The 7,924-nt window shown below is 45.9% G+C and overlaps 1 pseudogene; it reads left to right on the top strand.

Moving 5' to 3' along the window:
- The first annotated feature begins 3,283 nt into the window (after nucleotides 1–3,283).
- LOC102488260 (60S ribosomal protein L29 pseudogene) lies at nucleotides 3,284–3,823 on the top strand (annotated as a pseudogene).
- Nucleotides 3,824–7,924: the final 4,101 nt, after the last annotated feature.

The raw sequence follows: 7,924 nt of genomic DNA, 5'->3' as shown, positions 1-7,924 counted from the left end.
CCTCTCCGGCTCCAGGAGGCTATCTGATCCCACGGCCCACAGGGGACAAAATCTGGATAGGGCTGAGGTGCGTCTGCCTCCAAAGCCCACACTTTTTTTTAAAGTTTATATATGTATTTTTTTCCATGAAAGACAGAGAGAGAGAGACAGGCACCCTCTACAGGGTCTTCACGATGTAATGCACCTCGGTCTCCCCCAGCCTGAATCGTAGACATGCGTGTACATCTGGCATGTTGGGAGGCCCTCAGGACGTGACCCTTCCATGTGGACAGATGTCACATTACCCCTGTGACACCGTGGGCTGCAGAGCCCACACCTGGGACTAGCCCAGAATGGGAAAGAGAGCGAAAATGGAGAACTTGAGAAATGAGCTAGAAACGAATGCCCGGAAGCCTCGGGATCTGAATCCTCTGTCTTCTCTTTCCTAAGAGATCCCCAGGGATGGGGCCAACAGTGGTATGGTGGTTAAGGCTCTGGACTCCTACATGGCGGACCACGTGTGGGTTCTGGATCTGGTGGCTTTCTTTCTTTCTCTCTGTCTGTCTCTGGTGAGCACGTGTGCCCTGTAGAAAATTTAAAAATAATAATAATGATGGGGTTGGCAGGTGGTGTGGTGGTTGAGGTGCTGGACTATCATGTAGCTAACCACAGTTCAAGTTCCAGACTTGGAGGCTTACTTTTCTCACGTGCTCTGTCTCTCTGGTCAAATTAAAAAATAATAAATAAACTTCAATAAGATTTTTTTAAAAAATAAAACTAAATAAATATTTAAAATAAGTGTTGCTGGACTCCGACGTAGTTGACCTCGGTTTGAGTCCTGGACCTGGTGGCTTAAAACTCACACCGGGTGCATGTGCGTGCGTGCCCAAAATTCTGAGAGGAGAATGGAGAAGAAGGGATTGAGGCGTGGCCATCCCCCAGGGAGGTCGTTTCTCACTTTCTGTCTCTCTGCCTCTTTCTGTCTCTCTGGCAGGCACATGTGCCCTATAGCAAAAATCTCTCTTAAAAAATACAAATCTCATTGATGAATATTCCGTTGTGTCTCCGTTCGCCACTAGCTCTGTAGAAAACTCAAGTCCTATTTGTGGTCAGAGCATTGGTCCCAGTGTCAGCTCTCTGATGTTTCTAGACTCATCAAAATCGCCTCGCGAGGAGTTTTTCCAAACCAGCTGTCTGTGGGAGCAATCAAATTCCAACCCCGATTCTGACTGGGAAGGTCTGGCTACTCTGGCCATGCCTCCATGGGAAAAAATGAAGCTGAGAGATGAAGGGAGCACTTCCAAGAACAATGTTGGCACTCGATTGAAGACTGGAAACTAATTTTCCTTCTTATTCGGGCAAGGCCAATGCCTCGAGGACAGAGAAGCCTGCAGGAGAGAGCACGGTGTCCCTTTCCCTGCTCTCCCCTGCCAGGGCCCCGGTCTGTGTGACGGCCGAGCTGTCCTCCTGGGTTTTGTCTCTGTGTTTACAGCAGAGCTGGACGGGCGCATATCCATCACAGGAATAATTAAGCCAAAGAGCAAAGCTTCGGAGTGAGAGGAGCCGAGTCTTCACAAATACTACAAAAATGAAACCCAAATCCCAGTTTCAAATGTGAGGAAAACTTTTTGAACTCTAAGGGGAAAAAACTACTTTATTTTTTAAGAGTGTTTTTTGCCTCAGGGCACATGCACTCACCAGAGAGAGAGAGAGAGAGAGTGGTAGACATGGTGAGAGACCACCTCCAGGGGAATGGTCACTCCGCACTCTCTTCTTCAATCCCCTCCCAGGATCTTGGGCATGCACGCACATGTGCCAAATGTGATTTTGAAGTCACTGGGTCTGGGACTCGAACTGCAGTCAGCCATGTGGGAGTCCAGACCATAACTGCTATGCCATCTGCTGGTCTCCCCAGGTTTTTTCTTTTCTTTTCCTTTCTTTTTTTTCTTTGGAGAGGTTTTGCTATAGGGCATGTGCGTTTGCCAGAAAGACAGAGCTACAGAGACAGAAAGCGAGAAATCACCCCCCAGGGGGGATGGCCATGCCACAATCCCTTCTCCTCCATTCTCCTCTCAGGATCTTGGGCACGCACCCACATGTGCCCAGCATGAGTTCAAGCTACCGGGTCCAAGACTCGAACAGTGGTCGATTACATGGAAGTCCAGTGACATAGCCATGACGCTAACTGCAGGTCCCTACCATGGTTATTATTTTTGTTTCCAAAAGCTTTCTTGCTATTTAATAGTTATTAAAACATTAGTTGGGGCCAGCAGGTGTCATGATGGTTAAGGCACTGGATTCCCACATGGCTGACCATGGTTTGAGTCCCAGACCCGGCTGCTTGAAAATCACACTGGGCATGTGTGCCTGAATGCCCAGGCTCCCTAGAGGAGAATGGAGGGGAGGGGATTGCTGTGTGGCCATCTCCCCTGGGGGGTCATTTCTTACTTTCCCTCTCTCTGTCTCTTCTCCAGTGAGGACATGCGCCCTCTGGCAAAAATCCTAAACAAACAAAAAACCTTTGGTTTAGTGCATCTTCATATGGCAACTGATTCAAAACATGAACAACTACATTCCTGGTTCCAAAGCCAGATGCTGGCACAGGCTCTGGAGGTTCCGTGGGTTCGATGTCCTCCTCTAACATGGGGATAACAGTCCTTATCCCGCAGGACTGCTCTGACGACTATGTGAGTGAATACACGTGAGTTTCTTAGACCAGTTCCTGACCCGAGTTAGACATTTCACAAGCCCTGGGTATAACAAAGGGCCCGATAGTGTCGATGAAGCGTTTGGACACATTGGAAATGCTCGTTACAACTCGAAAGAGAAGGAACAGGACACAGAATGATTCTTCTGTTTGTTTATGCCAGAGGTTGCGCACACTCACCAGAGAGAAACAGAGACAGAGAGGAAGAGGGGAAAGCAACCCCGATGGGAATGGTCAAGACCTTCTCCTCCATCCTCCCTCCTTCTAGGACCCGGACACTCATGGACAGGCAGCTGGTTGTCTCTCAAGTCCGAGACTCAAACCCCACAGGTGGCCATGTGAACCTGCTGCTTCAACCCCCAGGCCATGGAGTTAGTCCTGTGAAGTTTAAAAAACATATATTTATTTATTATTTTATTTTGATCAGGGAGAGACAGAGAAAGACAGAGAAAGTGAGAAAGTAAGCTGCCAGGTCTAGGACTCGAACTGTGGTCAGTCATGAGAGAGTCCAGTGCCTTAACCACCACACCACCTGCTGCCCCCAAACAATTTCTATCGTATGACTGTAACTATTAAAAACAAAGTAGTTTAAGCGGGTTTCGGTGCATACATGGCCAAGTCCAAGAACCACACCACACACAACCAGTCCCGAAAATGGCATAGAGATGGCATCAAGAGACCTCGATCACAAAGATACGAATCTCTCAAAGCGGTGGACCCCAAATTCCTGAGGAACATGCGCTTTGCCAAGAAGCACAACAGGAAGGGTCTGAAGAAGATGCAGGCCGACAACGCCAAGGCCATGAATGCGCGAGCGGAGGCCATCAAGGCCCTCATAAAGCCCAAGGAGGGTCAGAAGGGTGTCCCAAACGGCAGCAGCCGCAAGCTCAGTCGTCCTCCCTACATTGCCCACCCTAAGCTCGGGAAACGTGCTTGCGCCCGTTTCGCCAAGGGCCTCTCTCGGCCAAAGGCCAACAAGGCCAAGGCTCAGACCAAGACCCAGACCAAAGCCCAGGCCTCAGCTGCAGCTCCGTCTTCAGTTCCAGCTCAGGCTCAGGCTCCCAGAGGTGTCCAGGCCCCCACAAAAGCCCCGTAGTAGAGGCCTTTGCCACTATGAGGACAGAAGGACTGACCCCCGGGCTCCTCTCTGTGTGGGGCTGGTGTCCTCCTATGCTGTGTGTACGAAAAAACCTGAGGCGGGAAAAAAACAAAAAACAAAAAACAAAGTAGTTTAGTATTATGGCTTGAAATAAGCATACATTATGTTAATTGTGGTTGTCTTTGGAGGATGGAATAGTGAGTAAATGCCTTTTTCCCCCCCTTTCTTTTCTGAAAATGAATTAATTGTAATATGGAGGAAAAAAGTCAACTTTAAAAAAAATTATCCCTTGGTTGAGCATGTAGACTCTGGGATAGAACTCCCAGTTCCAGTTCTGGCTAGGCTTCTCACAGTTTTGCAACCTCAGTTAATTTGCACAACTCCTCTGGGACTTAGTCTATTCGTCTAATCAATGGGAGCCATAACTACACTTTCCTCATGAGGGACTCAGGAGGGTTGAATTAGCTGACTCCTGTACCTGCTGAGAAAAATGCCTGGCATGTATTAAGTGCTTTGTGACTTTTTTTTTTTTTTTTTGAGGGATTTTTGTTATAGGGTGTATGCTCTCGCCAGGGAGACAGAAAGTGAGAAATCATTGGGGGCATGGCCACACCGCAATCCCTTCTCCTTCATTCTCCTCTCGGAATTTTGGGCATGCACACACATGCCTGGCTTGGATTTCAAGCTTCTGAGTCTGGGACTCAAACCGCAGTCGGTCACGTGGGTGTCCGGTGATGTAACCATGATGCCATCTGCGGGTCCCAAGTGCTTTGCGATGTTAGGGATGACCTGTGCTGAGGAGGCACGCCTGAGACCAGTCCTGAGCCCGATGCTCCACCGCTAGCCCCTGGAGCTGGGTCAGGCTTCTCCAATTCGCTAAGCCTTGCCTTCCTTGTCTGTACTGGGAGCAGTAACGCAGGTCAGAGGTAGCACCTTGGGCTGTAATGGGGGAATAACCAGAGTCATTGTGGCCCAGCCTGGGGACACAGTCGGTGACAAACTGAACCGCAGCCCTGGAAGCCACATGACTGTCCACGGATTCAGATCCACAGGTTGGCTTGTAAACATGCTATGTGCATATGTGTTCAAGATCCTGAGGAGGTGGCAGGCTGGGGAAAGGTGACCATGGCGTGACAGGACCCGGTCCATGCTGCTCCTCTCTCTCTCTCTCTCTCTCTCACACACACACACACACATATACACACTCCATCATGAATGAAACAATCTTTTAAAAAGAAAGATCATTTATACATACTGCCTAGTCGTAGTAAGTGCTCAATAACATTAACTTAAAAACAAAACAAAATATGGTATTAGCAGATGGCATAGCGGTTATGTTGCTGGACTCCCACTGGCTGGCTGACTGAAGTTCGAGTCCCGGACCCAATGGCTTGAAAATCATGCCAGGCACATGTGCGTGTGTGCTCAGGATCCTGAGAGGAGAATGGAGGAGAAGGGTTTGTTGCATGGTCATCCTCCTGGAAGGGTGATTTCTCACGTTCCCTCTCACTGTGTCTGTCTGCCTGTCTGTCTGTCTCTCCTGGGCAAGTGCATGCCCCCTAAGGCAAAAACCTAAAAAAAAAAATAAATAAAAAATAAAAAGAAAGGAAAGAAACTGGAGTAACGATGTCTTTAGATAAAATGAGAACACTTGGAAAACTAAAACACTATATGAGAGGATTTTTTTAAAAGTTCATGGGAAATACATATTATGAAAAAATATGCATATATACATGGATTTCAAAAAAGTTTTGCCTCAAAATAGACTTGTGCTTCGATTTCTTATTTCCACAAACTTTTGAAATCCACTCATATAACCGAGGCACTAGTTATGTCAACCCATTTCCACTAGATGGCAGTGCACACAGCCAAATGCAGCTCCCCTAAACAGCTGTTAGCACAAAGGTTATTCTCAGGAGATGGCTTACTGGCCTTAGTTCTGTGATGACACTGAAATGGCTGGAGTTCATAAAATTTTTCAAATGAATGATTACCTCCTTGGGCTTAGGAATCTTTTTGTTTGATATGGTTTGTAAAAAAATTATTATTATTATGAAAAGTCCTTTGGTTTCACATTCCTCTTTGTCAGTGTCTTATCCATTTATTTTTATTTAATTTTTAGAAAGGGTCTCACTATGTTGTGATTGTTCTGTCTCAGCCTCCTGAGTATCTGAGATCTCAGGTGGGCCCCACTCCACCAGGTTTTTATTGTACTTTTATCTCTTCTGAGAGAAAGAGCGAGAGCACTTCCAATAGGGCCTTGATGCCATGATCCACCCTCAGTCTTTCCATTTCCGCCATACAGTGTGAACATTCAGTGTGTGTTGAGTGGAGACATACGGTGTGAACATTCAGTGTGTGTTAAGTGGAGACATATGGTGTGAACTTCAGTGTGTGTTAAGTGGAGACATACGGTGTGAACATTCAGTGTGTGTTAAGTGGAGACATACAGTGTGAACATTCAGTGTGTGTTAAGTGGAGACATACAGTGTGAACATTCAGTGTGTGTTAAGTGGAGACATACAGTGTGAACATTCAGTGTGTGTTAAGTGGAGACATACGGTGTTTGTCTTTCATGGCTTGGTTTATTTTACTTAGCCTTATATCTTCTAGAATTGTCCATTTTGTGGCAAGTGACAGGATCTCATTGTTCTTTTTGGCTGAGTAGCATTCCATTGTGTATATGTGGTACTTTTATTTTTTTTTAAGAATTATTTAATTTAATTTATTTATCTAAATTTGGCCAGAGAGGGACAGAGTGAGAGAGAGAAAGAAAGAGAGAGGGAAGCTGAGAAAGCAAGTCACCAGGTCTGGGACTTGAACTGTGGTTGGCCATGTGGGAGTCCAGTGACTTTGATTGCCACACCACCTGCTGGCCCCAGGATATTTTCTTAATCAAGTCATTGGTTGTATGATACTTAGGTTGATTCCATGTCCATGCACTTGTTAATAATACTGCAATAAACATGGATGTGAAGAACCAGTAGATGTCCTAATGGACTCCCATGTAGTTAACCACGGTTTGAATCCTAGACCTGGCAGCCTAAAGCTCACACTGGGAGTGTGTGGGTGCATGCCCAAAATCCCAAGAGGAGAATGAAGAAGGGATTGCAGTGTGGCCATCCTCCTGGGGACAAAGACTTGAGCCACAGTTGGCCATGTGGGAGTCCGGTACTTTGACCACTATGCCATTTGTCAGCCCCTCTGTGATAAATTTTTGAGGAACCTCCATGTTGTTTTCCATAGTGGTCATACTAATTTATATTCCTATCAGCAGTGCAGGAGGGGTTCCTTTTCTCCACAACCTCATTAGCTCTTGTCTTTTGTTTTTGTTTTTTTGTTTGTTTTCATCATAGTCATTCTGAGCGGGGTTAGATGATTCCTTGCGGTTTTGGTTTGCATTTATGATAGGAAATGTTGACACCCCCCCACACACACACAATCCTCCCACACTGTCTCTAGTATATATGTTTGCTTTCTATACTGTTTTCCCCCCACATTTTATTGAATCACCAAAGACCCTCATCAATCCAAATACCCTCATAGCATACACAGGTGTGACACACACATTCCCATGAACACAAGTCTAACTTTACGCATCTCAATAAAGTAGCACCTAGCTGGGCCTACATATCCTACAGCAGTCATTGAATAGATATATTTTTCCCTAAACTTTTTTTTTTTGTAACTCAATTTACATTCCTTCCCTAAGCATCATCACAGCACACAAAATGCGATCTCCCATCCAGTACACACTGCATAGTGACTCAATCATGCACATTATAAAAAATTTTCCAATTCTAGTTCCTAGAATTATTTCCGCTCCTCTTTCTGACCCTCTGTCCCTTCCCACCCTCCTCTCACACCACCTCCGGTGTCCAAAATTGTCCTCCATTCCCTTCCCACCCACATTGCATCGATCACACAATTTCCTACATAACCTAACTACTTTCAATGGTGAGTTCACTCGTTATTACTAACAAAACCAGTTTTAACTTAAATCAAAGAAACGCCAAGGTACTTTGCTTAAAGCCAGGAAACAGGTTAGGAATCTGTTCAAATGGTAGGTGCATGAACCTATCAGTCTCATGCACTTTTATCTTCTGTTCTGGTTCAATTTTCCTGATTAAATTCTGGTA

The sequence above is a fragment of the Tupaia chinensis genome, unplaced genomic scaffold (assembly GCF_000334495.1).
Source record: "Tupaia chinensis unplaced genomic scaffold, TupChi_1.0 Scaffold144982_1, whole genome shotgun sequence".
Lineage (NCBI taxonomy): Eukaryota > Metazoa > Chordata > Mammalia > Scandentia > Tupaiidae > Tupaia > Tupaia belangeri.
The sequence above is the reverse complement of the archived record's forward strand: the minus strand, read 5'-3'. Positions and strand labels throughout refer to the sequence as shown.